The sequence below is a fragment of the Malaya genurostris genome, chromosome 3 (assembly GCF_030247185.1).
Source record: "Malaya genurostris strain Urasoe2022 chromosome 3, Malgen_1.1, whole genome shotgun sequence".
Taxonomy (NCBI): Eukaryota; Metazoa; Arthropoda; class Insecta; order Diptera; family Culicidae; genus Malaya; species Malaya genurostris.
In genome coordinates, this window is record NC_080572.1 from 182,460,350 (window position 1) to 182,475,832 (window position 15,483).

Sequence of the window (15,483 nt, forward strand, 5' to 3'; positions counted from 1 at the left end):
ATTGTCTGATGGGGTCATCATCGATACACACTTCTCGTATCTCGGATTGCAATCCGTCGGTTAGTGAATGGTGTGGTCATCAACGCGTTGTAAAACACCGTACAAAGAATAGCGGCGTGTGAACGTGCGGCGAATTGAAACGAACGATGAAAGCAAAACAAAACATGCTAAACGCGTGGATTCCCTCGCTCCTCTCGCGTATCTCTGCTAAACCCGTCCCTGGCTTGGTCGGTAGGTTGAATCGACTGGGGCAGGGATAATTGATCTTGTTTCGTGAAACAGCCTGGTTCCAATGTTTATTTTCCTTTGTGTGGCTATTCTAAGTTAATTTTTGATGAGTTTCAGACAATCAAAAATCCCTCCCGCCGTGTCTAGTTTACGTTGCGGAGTGCCAATGTCATCACATCCAAAAGGTTATCTCGCCATGCCGAAGGGAAAACCAGTTTCGGCACAGATGTGAGAAAAGTGCCGAACTGCTACCGCAACAATGTATGCAAATGATGGAATCGAGAGTCCTAACCTTGGCCAACTGGTGGCCGGTTCGTTTGATTACCAATGCGCCTATCAACAGAACAGTTTTGAATTACTTTTCTTCGACGAGAGCTGGGAAATATTTTATCTTTAAAAAATCTTTAAATGCAGTTCATTGAGAAAAAGACAAAAAATATATTCTGTCGAGAGCAAACAAAATGCAGAACGTGTTCATTCTAACGGCATTTTAGCTTGGATTTTAAAACAATCAAGTGAATTTTCAAATACTTCGAATTGAGATTTCGCTGCGAACCTTCAACAAATTTCAATTGTTATGTTTGTCAATATTTTTGGGAAAACCTACCAAATAAATGAAGACGAGACCAAACAATTGACCAACTATGCAATATGTTTCCGCATTCGCAAATGACAGATACTATGCTGCTTCAAAAAAGAGTTGCAGTTGCTCTTTAGTGTTGGGGTTCCAGAATTTGCGTAGTATTATAAACTTGTTCGGATCAGAAAAGTCTACAGATAGCATTTCTGGTTTCAAGCAGCTTGGTTTTCCACAAGGCCTCGGAACAATTGGTATGAATTCACTTAGCAACAAATTTAGAAAGTTTTCTTCTGTGTATAGAAAAGTGTCTTTTTTGGTCATTTGTTGGTTTTAAATATTAATTACCAACTTTTTTCGAATGTTGACGTGGGATAAATATTAAGCAACAAATGACTACACAAATAATCTCTCAAAATAAAAAGCAAAAGTGGTGAACCACTTTTAAAGTTTTGTTTGATTATAATTTATTTATTTATTTTGTTGAGTAAATGTAAACTTACTTAGAAATAATTTACAACGTTTACTTATGGTACGCATTACTTCTACGATAAAATTGTGTTTTATTTTGATTATTTTTTGACATAGCAAGGTCAAGATGATTACAAAATTGATCCTAGTGACGCATCATTCAATTGACTAGAATATTATTTGTAAAATTTGTTCTAATATGTTTTTCTAAAAATAATTTCCGTGTTCGTAACTAACGGCTAGTTACATAGTTACGACATATTTGTAGATTGAAAAGCATGCAGCGTGTTTCATACGATGCAGAAGAAAAGCTGTTGACTGATTCTACAAAAGATTGTTAATCGACAAAGTCGATTAATGACGGAAAATGCTAGCAGGGTTGTAGGATAAAATAGTGGATACAGTAGCATTTCGAACTTCAATCAATTGAATTTAGTCATCGTTACGATAGGAGGTGCATTTTTTTTATTTATAAGATATTTTTATTCAGGCCTATTTGCGTACAAGCTCTACTTGACCGAATTAGCCGAATTTTTAAATAAAGAATTTTTTGAAGTGGATCTCGTTGTCACTCTTTTTCTAGGAGGAGAAGAGCTTCCATTTCCCTCCTGCGAGGATTGAGGGGCACTTTGTTCGTGGCTCGTCTCGTCCTCCATTGCCGCATCGGTGGTTTTATTGTTGATTTCCGTCTTCTTTTTGTTTTCTATGTTGTTCGCAGTCTTGGGCTCGTTGCTAGTTGCTGTAGAAGCGCCATGTTGTACATTGGTTGCAGTTGTTGGTTGGTTTGATGGTAAAACAGGAGTACTACGCTCCCTAGTTTTCGTTGTTGAACGGTTGACCTTGTCTTTGGTTGAAAATGTTCTTTTCGCAGTTTCAGTGCAAGGTTTATCGTAGTGTGCAGGTTGTTCACAAAACTGACATGTAACCAGCTGATTTTCATAGGTAATCAGCGTTTTACACGGATGTGTCCCACCTTGACCACAAATGATGTAAGATGGAATTGGCTTACGTAGATGCATACTTCCCTTTCGATGGAAAGGATTTCACCGTACCGCGACATATTCTCCCGAACGTACTGATCGGTGACCTGCGGGGGGAGGTCATGCACGCGTGCTTCTATGGCATTGTCCACCATGTGCACAGGGATTTTGTATTCAATGTTATCACACTCAACACTGTGCACCTCGCTGTTAACCGAAGCGAATGCAATTGCATCGCTTTCGCGTTTAAACATAATGTACACACAGTTAGACGCCTTGTTGAATTGAATCTCACTTACATTATTAGCGTCTAGATGCATTCGTTCTTTAAGTAAGATTTCAATTTTATTTGCTGCTGGTCTAACTTTGCAACGCTTGAAATCTATACAAATTGAATTCGGTCTTGCAGGCCAAGTTTCAGGCTTTGTTAAATCGTTAACATGTTTGTTAACATTTTTTTCATATTGAAGTGCTCATTAAAAATTGTGAATACACTTCCTTTCTATATCTTCAGCATGTTAGCAATCCCCTACCATTTAAATTTTTGATTTTTGATATTTGATTGTTGTAACAACAACCTTACGATATCAACTCATCTTTTCCCATCGTTTCTCCAAACAAAACATAATTTTTAATTGGGTTTCCTCATGACCGAAGTTTACACTTACTAATTTAACAATATCTTTTGATACCATGAAAATCTGAACAATTCGGTATGATCAAAGTTTTTCAAATACTTCTTTGGCTTTATTTAATACAGTGACACTCCAGACCAATGCGTGATTAAATAAATTGTGAAATTTTCTTATGAAAACTTAGCTCTTTGAAAGGATTTCCATTCAAAGCTTTCTAGACAGTTTCTATCATTCAGGTTGTGTTTGAATGTTGAGATGTTTGAACAACCATGTTTGAATATGCAAAAATCGGAGAAGTGCTACTTAGTTTGGAAAACCTGTTTAATTTTAATACAAAACCCGGACAAAAGCACATTGGGTTCAGTAGCCAAACTAGGATTTTGCAATACAAAAGTAGTTTAAAAAAGGTCTGTGTTGTAATCAACCTTGATCGAGGATCAACTTATAGGAAGACGATGACCAATTATTTAAACACTCGCGTTAATTTTAAAGACCAAATATATTTGCAGCGGTTTAGAACGAACAGTATTTTCTCGCAACTCAACATCAAGTGAAGGCAGCAATGATCAGTGGCCCCTATCACGCTGTTCTTTAAAATAGTATGTGTGAGTTATCAGAACTGCACGAAAATTCTAATGTGGGTTCGACCTTCTTTCCCTACTGTTGGTTACATCATATCAAACAGTCTGTTTTATAAGAACCGTATAAAAAACTTCGAATGCAAAAACCGGATAAAGAAATAGCCGTTTTTTTCAACAAAAAGTGTTTATATCCGGTTTTAGCATTCAAAGTTTTTCTGTCGAGAGTCAAGTGCTACAACTAACAACAACAGTCCGTTGTATTTGGCATAGAAAGTTTTCTTTACTCTTTTCGAGACTAAGAATACTCTTCACCTATAGGTTCGACATTAACATCTGCCCGATTCTCCCAATCCCCCGTCTGTCTACTAGCTTTATCGATACTAACAAGATCTTTTTGCTGTTACTAACTTTTCGCTCCCCTTTGTCCAGAATCTTCACCATCTCGATGTCAACTAACTAAACATTTGTCGTTATTAGTTATTTCGTTCCCATACCCCCCTTTAACATTCCGTTTTCCACAACAATTACTTCTCTATTTTTTTCATACTATTCGGCAACATCACCATCATCGCCCACGGAAAGCCGCTCCAGTCGATGACTAACATGCGGGCCACCCGCCGGGTCTTCGCAGCCTGGGGGTGTTTCCCGCGGACGCACAGAAGGATGCGGCAATTTTAGATACATTTCTACATCACCTGGCTGATTCTAAGAACGGAAGAACGGGGGTGTTTTCCGTGGATCCATACGGACAAGCATACGGCCACTACCATTGAGAAGCAACGTCACCAGTAAAACATGAGAGACCAGCCACTACATAATCCTAATTATTAGAAAATGCCTTTGGCATCATAGAGCTAACGCATTGTGCCTTAATAAATATATCTTATGGGAAAAAATTACAACAACAGTGACAACGAATGATATAGACGACAATCGTATCCGTGAACAATGTTGCTGAAGAACAGTAGGGAAACCACAGGAAAAAAGGCGGGTGGGTAATGTCAAAGACATAACTGGAGAATGTGATTACGAATAACAATGGCTCACTGAAACTCAAACTGTTTCGTTACAAAGCACGATATCAACTCCGAAGAACGACAACTACAGGTTAGGATTGAGCTCAATAAAAGATGTATAATAATAATAACAAGTCCTATATCAATTATAACGAAACACACAACGAAAGTAAAGAAAATATTAACGAATAACGCATCCAATACAATAAACATTTAAACTTGAGTTGTTTCATAAAGCAGTGGGTATATATTCTGTGAAGAATTTTATTCCTTGTATCTAAATCCTAGAATCGTGACCTCCACCATTAATATAATTTCGTTAATGTTTCAATTACTGCATTTTTATTGTCATCGCAATCAGTCGTTTTTCGTACACAATGAAGTAGTTATCTTCATAGTCTAATACGATTAAGATAATCACTTACAAGATGTTAGCCTTTATTAGTACCTCCTACATTAAAATTCGAAGAACGCAGGGTAGTTTTCAATTGTCGTCTAATACGTCAAAGTCGTCTAATACGTGCGTCAGGGTGCAACCATAGTGTTGCTTAAGTGAAATTAAATTTCACCTCTTTACATTGCACAAGATTTCGTTAATCTTAATTTCCGAAAAATAAGGATTTTTTTTCTAATACTAATACTTGGCATCTCTGTTCCGACGCCAGATAAAGACAGGTTCAAATATTATATCGTTGAATCGAAACAGCACCCGTACTAGTATAAAGATGTGTTCCACTATCATTTTCACATTGCATGGGAGCGTTGCCCGTCGTAATTGAATGTGTTAGTGACGGCGCAAACATTTTTTCAATTGCCATTTTTAAGAGTCCGATGCGTTTGGTAAGAATTGGAAAAAATTCAAAGAATTCTTTATGATGATCTGTGGGACTGCAAAGTGTATTGGATTGCCATGACCTACGGGATCTACATTCAGGCAGAACTGATATGACTCTTGACGTGTACACTAGGGTGGGACGAAATTTTGATTTTAACTCCACCAAACTTTTCGTGTATCTTTTGGTTCCCATAAGAACTATGCAAAATTTTTTGCTCGATCGGAGAAACTATATTTTCGCGCCAGAGATTCAAAGTTTGTATGGGATTTAGTATGGGAAAATGGACTACAAAAAAAAAATCGGCTAAAGATCAACCTATAAACTCTAAAAATCAGTGCATGTATTACTTTCGTAGAAAATTTCACGAGGAAGAAAATTTTAGAAGACCGCAAAACAATTCGACATTTGTAGAAAAAGTTATTGAAGGAAAACCGAAACAAGGTCTGAAAAATGGCTCATTCCTTAATATATCTAGCACCACTGCTGCTAGTGGTTGTAATATTATTTAACTTTCTTCTATTGGGCTATAACGGTTGATTTGAGTACTACATACTAAGCTGAGTAACTATTGTGAAGACATCAAACAACTCAGATCAACCGTTATAGCATAATAAAAGAAAGCAAAATCATATTACCAGCGAATGCGAATGAAGGGGGAGCAGTGGTTCGTTATTCACGCTCCCGTCCATTGGTTCAGCATCACTGTTATTGGTGGAACAATCGTTACTTATTTCACAGGGATTGGGTAAGTTAGAAACTGCAGCTGGTGTACATTGTTCTATAGGAGATACTGATGGTTTCGTTGAGGGGGATGCTTCATTGTTGTTGGTGACTGTCACAGGTGTACTGGGATTGCATGGGGTTGGTGTGAAAGAAGCACCGTTGTCATTCGCTGTAGTTGTCTCCTTGTCCAGTTTATCACACGGCTTACCGTAGTGAACGGCGTTTTGGCAATATTGACATGTGACCATCTGATTGTCATAGGTAACAAGTGATTTGCACGGGATTCTTGTATCTTGTAGGATCGATTACGCTTGAGAGAAGATCATGCACACGTACTTCTACAGCACTATCTTCCATATATACTGGAATGTTGTATTTAATGTTTTCGTGCTCCACATAATGCACATTATTATTGTCTTTTGCGAATTGAATTGCATCAAACTCTTTGTAAAACTGGATGTAAACAACATTATTTGTCTTATTGCATTGAAGTAAATGTCAAGATGCATTTGCTCCTTAAGCAAACCTTCAAGTTCTCGTATCGAAGGCAGAGCTGCTAAATGTCACTATCAACTATAGCAACTTTGCACGACGAAGATTGGAAAGCTTGACACTGGACTGCTGCCAACCAGGCTCCACCAATCATCATATATTGAGTGTCTGAGAGCCGATCTGCCATAACTTAAATTCTGTGGATATTACACTCACCAGGACGCTCATTCATTGCCGATGCGATTGATATTATTTTCATTTCTCCTGTCACTGCTTGGTTACGATGTGACTAAATATTAATCAAGCAGCATAAACATTGAATTAAAATCATTTACACCAATAAACTCCGAAGTCCGACGAATTTTTGCAAAGAACATTGAACTTTATCAATTTATGTTTATGTTAGAAATAGGAGAATGAGAGAGAAAACAAAAAAGTCGCCTGTCTTTGACTGAGTATACTTCTACTTGGTCATAGAAATTTCATTTGACAGACATTTTGACCGTACCGATTACAGTTGACGATGATTTTATTTAGTCTGTCAAGGTCATTTGACATGACTGACAATTTGCAGCTCTGATCAAAGGTCGAATTTTGCACTGCCTGAAGTCAACAATAATTGTATTCTTTCGTAGCGGTGGTAGCTTTTGTTCGTTTGGTTCACTCATTTCGAGGTCGTTCTATTGTTCACTACACAATACTGTACTTAGTTTCTTCTGTCCCGATCGTATGCGGTTTTGTTTTATCGACTGACTTGGATGACATGTGAAAGCGAACTAGAGCTCGAGAACCTTTTGACCGAAGTGTTATAATTTTTATATTGTATTATTAGAAAAAAGTTTGCTCATATTCCTCGAGATCGATTCGACCAATGTTTCGAATATGAAGTAAATCGAGTCCATTTCTTAGGCATGGGTGAACAAATTGCTATAAACTTAGTGGGTTTTGAAAGTTGTATTTAGGTTGTGGATCATAATTAAGGATCAGTTTCGGAGATATAATGGTTTAATGACATATTAAATGGCAGAAAACAATTTGTTCTCCCTGCTCAATATTCTCGATGATGGCTTAACCCGTTTGTCATATGTTTAGGCTCTTTTGAAAGTCAATATTGGGCTGTAAATCAAATTCGAAGATCAATTGCCTGTCACTTTTGGTACCAGAGATATGGTGGTATAAGCTCGGAGATCACTGGGCCGATTCCAACAACTTTAGGCTCGTTCGGGACTAATATCGGTGTTGTGGATCAAGTACGAACATCATATGTCTGAAACTTTCAATCATTTGAACTCAATGATCAAGTGTAAATGTATTATTGTTGATACGTTTGGTTTCGGAAATTTTTACACCATTAGGTGGATTAACAAGAAGATTTTTACTACTTTTGTTTTATATTCATAATGTAACCATTCTTAATTAAAGTGCTACTGAAATTAAAAATGACAATATCAAGAATACCAATTTATAGGGTAAGGGCTCCCTATTTCTTCTGAGCTGCTATTTCCATCTCATCCCTTCAGCTCATTACTTTGAATATGAATAATATCTTACAAAGTACCTGAACCAAACTGTGAAATGTTTAAAAATAAATATTGAAGCTATTGTCAAACTTTTCCATTGGAAGAAATAGTTTTAAATTCTTCGGTCATCGTTTTTCTCATTTAAAACAAACTCACTTTTCGATTTAGGACACATTTTCGTTCTAAGATTTACAGTTCGTCATGTTCCTGAATATCTACTTACCGGCTGCTCGGCCATCCATGGAAGTTGACCATCAATGTCAACTTCCCTCTCTGAGCAGCCTAGATAGCCGTGTAGTGTCGGTAGCGGTTTCCCAACTGGCTAAGAATAACGCTACGGTCCACCTGTACCGGTGGTATAAGTCCACCAAACAGGTAAGCCGTGTGGCATCCGGCGGAATTATTTTTTACCAAGAATTGATCCACTGGTTTCCTGTTCCATGTCGTAAAAGGCCACAAAAATAGGAACTCCTAAGTCAAGGTGTATTTCCGTGCCGATGGCTGAATGGCTGCAGGAGGTTAAACATTGCAGTCGTGAACGGAATATCTTGGGTTTTTCCCTTACTGGATACACGCAATGCTTAGCAATCGACTTCTTTGTTCATCGCTTCGGCGAGCAGAGATTAGAAATCTGAGTGTCTGTGGGTGTCCTCAAGGTGGTGTACTATACCCACTTTTATGGAACCTAGTCGCTGATGGTTTGTTAAGGAAACTTAATAACCTTGGATTTCCGACTTATGGTTTTGCTGACGATTATCATATATTGATGACCGGTATAAGCATTAACACCCTCTTTGATTTAATGCAGAAAGCCCTGCGATCTGTTGAACAATGGTGTTGTCAGGTTGGATTATCTGTAAATCCGGGCAAAACATCAATGGTGATTTTCACTCATCGTAGGATAATTACAGGAGCTCGTCCGTTGCAGTTCTTTGGTTCAGAGGTCACTGTGGTCGATCAAGTTAAATACGTCGGGGTTATTCTTGACTCAAAACTGAATTGGTCTGCTCACATTGACTTCAGGATTAAAAGGGCTAGCATGGCTTTCGGCCAATGCAGACGAGCTTTTGGAAAATCATGGGGACTTAAACCCAGATACATTGATTGGATCTACACAACTATTGTTAGACCAATTTTAGCATATGGATGTCTTGTATGGTGGCAGAAAGGAGAAGTCGCGACAGTTCAGTCAAAGCTAAATCATCTCCAAGGATGGTCCTAATGGCGATGACAGGAGCATTCACGACAACTTCTAATGCTGCTCTAGAGGCGCTACTGTGTATTTAACCACTACATGTGTTCCTAAAACAAGAAGCATTATCTTGTGCATACCGTCTTAAGGTTACAGGGCTTCGGAACAGTAACCCTATAGACTATGCTACTAGCCACACTCGCTTGTGGTCTCAAATGGTTACGTGGGATGAGTATTTACTCGCTCCTAGTGACCTAACTCTCACATGCAGTTTTCCTTTCAAAACATTCAATGTGAGCTATCCTCTTCGTCAGGAATGGTTGTCTGGTTGTCTGGAACGACAACTTGATGAACACATAGTTTGTTATACGGACGGTTCTCTGTTGAATGGTCGTGCTGGTGCTGGTGTCTACTGTCGTGAAATGAGGCTGGAGCAGTCTCATTCACTTGGTAGATACTGTACTGTGTTCCAAGCAGAAATCTACGCAGTTCTGTATGGAGTACAATCGGCACTTCAGCAGAGGATCTGTGGTAAACGTATTTATTTTTGTTCCGACAGTCAGGCAGCCTTAAAAGCACTCAGTTCGAATGACTCACGGTCGAATCTAGTGATCGCATGTCGAACTCAAATTGAAGACCTCAGCATTTCACATGCTGTTTACTTCTTATGGGTACCCGGCCATTCTGGTATTACTGGAAATGAATGGGCTGATGAGTTGGCTAGAGCTGGTGCAACGAATGATTTCGTTGGTCCTGAACCAGCTTTACCACTTTCAACTAGTTGGATAAAGCACAAGATTCGTTCTTGGGCTGCATCCAAACATGCCAGCTACTGGCGCAGCTTGCAAACTTGCGCTCAGACAAAAGCATTTCTACAAGATTTAAATCTGAAAATGTCAAAGTGTCTACTGCATTTCTCCAAGTATCATTGCAGTATTCTGGTCAGAGCTCTGACTGGACATTGCAAACTCAATTATCACATGGCTACTATTCAACGTGCTGAGTATTATTCGTGTGATTTGTGTGAATGCGATTATGGTACTTCATACCATCTGATATGTAACTGTCCCGCATTGACGCAGCTACGTATCCGGGTTTTTGGTTCTCTATACATGGTTGAGTCTGTGTATGCGGAGCTAAAATTGAAGGATATTATCTCGTTTTTCACCCAATGTGGTAAGGAGCTATAGTCAGAAGGGTTCATCGTTCTTCCTGGAGTGAATGAATCCCTTCTGTATTCACCTTAAATAGGGTTTAGCAGATTGTTTGGCATCCTTTGGGGGGTACCGAATTTACTTCTGCTCGTACATACTGCGAGTCGTTCTGCATTCTTCCGGGAGTGCAGAATGGTGTCGCTTTTGTAAGATCTCTAAATCCTCTCGTGGGTTGGAGGTTTTATTAACAGCTCTGTTCGGGACCTTGTAGAGGTTCAGAATTTCCTTCTGCTTCCACTAAATGTGATCCTCAGCAGATTGTTCAGCATCCCTTAGGGGTGCAGAATTTACTTCTGCTTTTATGTGTTTTTTTGTGTCGTCAATTTTTCCCATCCTCCTAGTCCAACCCTTACCATTTCCTTTCAATCCTTCCCTCTTATATATCGGGAAAATGATGCTAAAAACAAATTGATGGCAAGGCACAAATCTCCAAATATCAAGGGGAACGTGCCATTTGAGCCAATTTGTTCTGATTCCTGATTCCTGATTCCATCTCATCCCTTCAGCTCATTACTTTGAATATGAATAATATCTTACAAAGTACCTGAACCAAACTGTGAAATGTTTAAAAATAAATATTGAAGCTATTGTCAAACTTTTCCATTGGAAGAAATAGTTTTAAATTCTTCGGTCATCGTTTTTCTCATTTAAAACAAACTCACTTTTCGATTTAGGACACATTTTCGTTCTAAGATTTACAGTTCGTCATGTTCCTGAATATCTACTTAACGATTCGTCTCAAAACATGATCACTGTTTCGCACAATTACACTACTATTGAATGCTGGATGACTGCATAATTAGTAATGTTCACTTGCCACTTGTTTAATTGACGATTAAAAACTTCAAAAACTACCCGACAAGCAATAAAAGTCTTCAAAAATATGAGATGAATGTTTTTTACTTAGTTCACTTGATTGCGCTTTGTTTTCATCTCATTTGGTTTCGCAAAGGTGCCAGGTTTTCTCATAATGTTACAAAACAAAATTGTTTTTCTTTTTCAAATTATCATGAACAAGTTTTTTTTTGGTATCCGTGACATAAGTTTAATTATATTATTGATATTTTTATTTCAATAAAACTATTTCGGCTTCGAATATTACCAGAAAGAGCGTGTTAAACACTAAAGAAATGACCATTGTGGCAAATCTAGTAGCACTGGTTTCATTCCGCTATATGTCAACATAACGCTGTTAAATGTATGTGTTTCATCGGCTGTGTACAGAGATGCCAGATATTTTCATAGGAAATATGTATTGCTTTGCATAAAAAGTCTATATCTGCTCTATCTGTTTTCACTAATAAAATGATGTTAAAAGATAATATCTGCGAAGATTTCCATTTTAACATGCGATTTGTCCGTTGATTAATAAACTTTCAAAGAATTACTGCAATCAAATACTAATAGATACTCAGAGAGAAAGTCTAATATTTTATTTCTCGTTTTTTATGAACCTGTACAAATTTGTATTACATTTAGGAAATCTGTATAAAATCCGTACTCTGATTTAAATCAGTATGCGAACGCAAAAATCTATACAATACAGATAAATCTGTATAAATGGCATTTCTGGCTCTGCATTTTGTTTTTAGAAGGGCTACCCGATCAGATGCACATAACAAAATCATAACACAAATATATCAACAGTGGATATGTATAACAACTTGTGTTATTTTGAGATATTTAACAAATTAAAACAGTTCAAGGTAAAACTTATGATAACAGTATAATAACAAAATCAGCTATGATATTTTATTTTCATTTGCAAGACTCATGAAAAAGTTCATTAATTGAAAAAAAAAGAGTTTTTCTGTTGTTTTATATCGAAATATAATGAACAGATTTCAAAAAACTTAAACAAGAAACCAGATCACTAAATAAATTATTCATTTATTTAAAAAAAATCATTCGACAATTTTGGATTGAAACGATGCTAAAAGTTAGCTCTGATATAGTTTTTCTGTGTTAAATATGCTATTTAATTTATTACAACTATTGTTATAACTTTCTGCTTTCGGACTTCTGTAGTTATATCAAATTCAATAATAATTGTGATACGAACGTTTCAAAATCTGTAACGATTTTGTTTCCGCCAGAGTCTTTTTTGTTATGATTTTTGTTATTTTCACAGCTTACCAGCCAAAAATATTTCAAGATTTGTTACAAAATATTTCTGAAATAAATTACTCCAGTTGTTATAATTCTGTTATTATCATCTGATCGGGTAATGCTTAAATAATAACAATTCCTTTTTTGTTTTGTTTCAAGTTTACCAAAACTTTAAACTTTGGTTCTAAAAATATCGTGTGTTGTCTTATAGTTGGCATTAGGCCATTTTTACGAAAACATTTTGAGCCTGAAAGTGCAATGTTTTGATTTTATAGCTGTCGCCATTACTAATTAATAGGATGAATAAAGGACCAACGATAGGATGAATAAAAATCCTTTGAGATGGAATTAGGAGCAGCGTAGTGAACATATCAGAAATGTTTTTAGCTGATATTTTGAACATTATTTCAATTTCCAAGGAATGTGAATCAATTCTCCATGTGGAGCAAGGCGAATTAAGCAGAAATATGAAAAAAATCATAGTGATTTCAGTGGCTAAATCAGGTTTTTAAGGTAACGTTCTTACAAATGAGATGAAATAGGGAGCCTTTACCCTATATTGTAAAAACAAAATGTGACAAAATTGTAGCTTCAAAGATTATACTCGGCGTTTCTGAGTTAACTACTAATTTGGCGACTGATTTCAATATTCTTGAAACTCGCTTCAGTACTGGTAGTTGTTGCTGCATTGGCTATGGAAATTCCACAGATGCCGTTAATTTGCTCAGTGATTTCGTGAATTGCTTATGCAAAGCTTCAATGAATAAATATCACGCTGCAGGAGTGGACTTAGAGTGCCATCCAGTAGCTTCTAGTGTTGCTGTCAGTTTATTGAAAAGATTTTCGTCGCTCGGCACTTCGTCTGACATAACAATTATTGAATTAAATTAATTACCTTAATTTGTTGGTTTCAAATAGATGGTTTAAAACCCCCACCCGGATGGACGGATCACATCCGAGACCCCTCGAGATGACCCTGCTGTTTCCGTTTTATAATAGCCTGCATAAATTTCCATATCCACCCGAGTAACTTCTTCTCTAGAGAAGAGGCGTCGATGACAACCGGCCTGCGGAATGACGCTGCACTGACAGAACGAAGAAGATGTATGACATAATCGAGTCGTCCGAACCATGCATCATCACAGCAGACGGATGCGACATCCATCCTGGTTCGCTGAAGGAGGTTTGGTCCGGCCTGCTGCGCCACCTCCGACATTTTCTCAAGGGGTCTCCGACGCAGCAGCGTTGGCTGTGCGAGATTTTCAAGAGCAAATAGAACCCGTACTGCCGCTACCGGGTAGAGACCGAACCGGTAGGTTTTGAAATGTTTACACTGCCAAGAACAATGATCGAATTGATGTGTTTCTTCATTTGCGCTAATTGGATAAATCTATTTATTTTGCTTGTTTGCATAAATTATGCAGTCGTCATCTTCGTCGGTAGATAGTTACTGATATCTTTTATAGTTCTTGGCAATAATGCAAATGATAAAGCCGCCACAAGGACACGCATAATTTTGGTTTAGTGGAAATTTTCCCATATTCAAACATTTTTAACTTCTGAACTTTTGTTCGTTCAGATATTCGTGGCAGCTGGCCAAAATTTATACTCTCAGTTGCACAGGAAATAAACAAACACATTAACCTTGGCCGATGTGTTTGTTAGGAACATCAAAGAAGATGGAGAAACCTGTATTTGATCATCCTCTTTATCGGATTCTTTCTCAAATGGGGGCATATAATTTTTGCATACATTCGCTTAGCAACATCTATTAGGACGGACTGAAGATGACATACCTTTTTTCAGATTCATTCTTTCACGACGATCTGTTTGAATCATCTGATTTGATACGTTTGTTTTTTTTTCATTTATGTTCAATATTGTTGGAACTAATTTATTTTTTATTATGCAACATTCAAAACTGATTAATGAAGAACTGCCAGAAAATTTATAGAATAGATGGATAGATGAAAGGTGCATGGCTTCCAGCAGCATGGTTTCGAGCTATGTCGCCCGATTACGCATCAAGAAGACCGAACGGGCTTCCGAAGTGCGCTGGCGTTTGTCAGTCAGCATGCGTGGTATTCAGCCATAGGATACATTTTTTACCAGTATGATTTCCCCTTGAACATTTCATTTTTTTTGACATTGTCATGTGTAACCATATCGGAGGCCATGTCACTGCGGAGTACATTGGGCACCATGAATCTCTCGAAACCAATACTTCCGTAAAGAAAAAGATGTCAGATTGTTGTTACCACCATTATAACAATACAGGGTCCGCCATCTAACTTTTTTTTTGAACTAGCGGTTATTTCGACATTGGTAACCTTAATGTCACTTCTGATTTGATAGAAACTTAGTTTTATCCTCCCGCTGAACGAAAATGGTTGTGTATACGCTTGAGGAATGCGTGAAAATAGTGCAGTTTTACTTTGAAAATCATGGTAATGTTGCGGAATGTGTGCCAAAAAATCATCTTCTCGGATGAGGCACATTTTCATCTCGGCGGGTATGTTAATAAGCAAAATTGTCGCATCTGGGGGGACGGAAAACCCGCACGTTATCATGGAGAAGCCGATGCATCCTCAGAGAGTGACGGTTTGGTGCGGATTTTGGTCTGGCGGCATCATTGTGCCATTTTTCTTCGAAAATGAGGCAGAAGCCGCCGCCACGGTCAATAGTGAGCTTTACCGCGCTATGATTAGCGATTGGTTCTTCCCGTTACTTGAAGGGGAAGACTTGGACACCAATTGGTTCCAAAAAGACGGCGCTCTGTGCCACACAGCCAACGCTACGATCGATCTTCTGCGCACAGTCTTCAAAGATCGAATTATCAGTTGAAATTCGGATGTTGTTTGGCCGCCTCGGAGCTGTGATTTGACGCCGTTAGACTATTATCTTTGGGG

General features: G+C 37.8%; 1 protein-coding gene across 1 annotated transcript in view; it reads right to left on the reverse strand.

Moving 5' to 3' along the window:
* Positions 1-15,483, reverse strand: part of LOC131435763 (basic proline-rich protein) — a 47,783-nt gene that overhangs the window by 3,829 nt on the left and 28,471 nt on the right. The window lies entirely within an intron of this gene.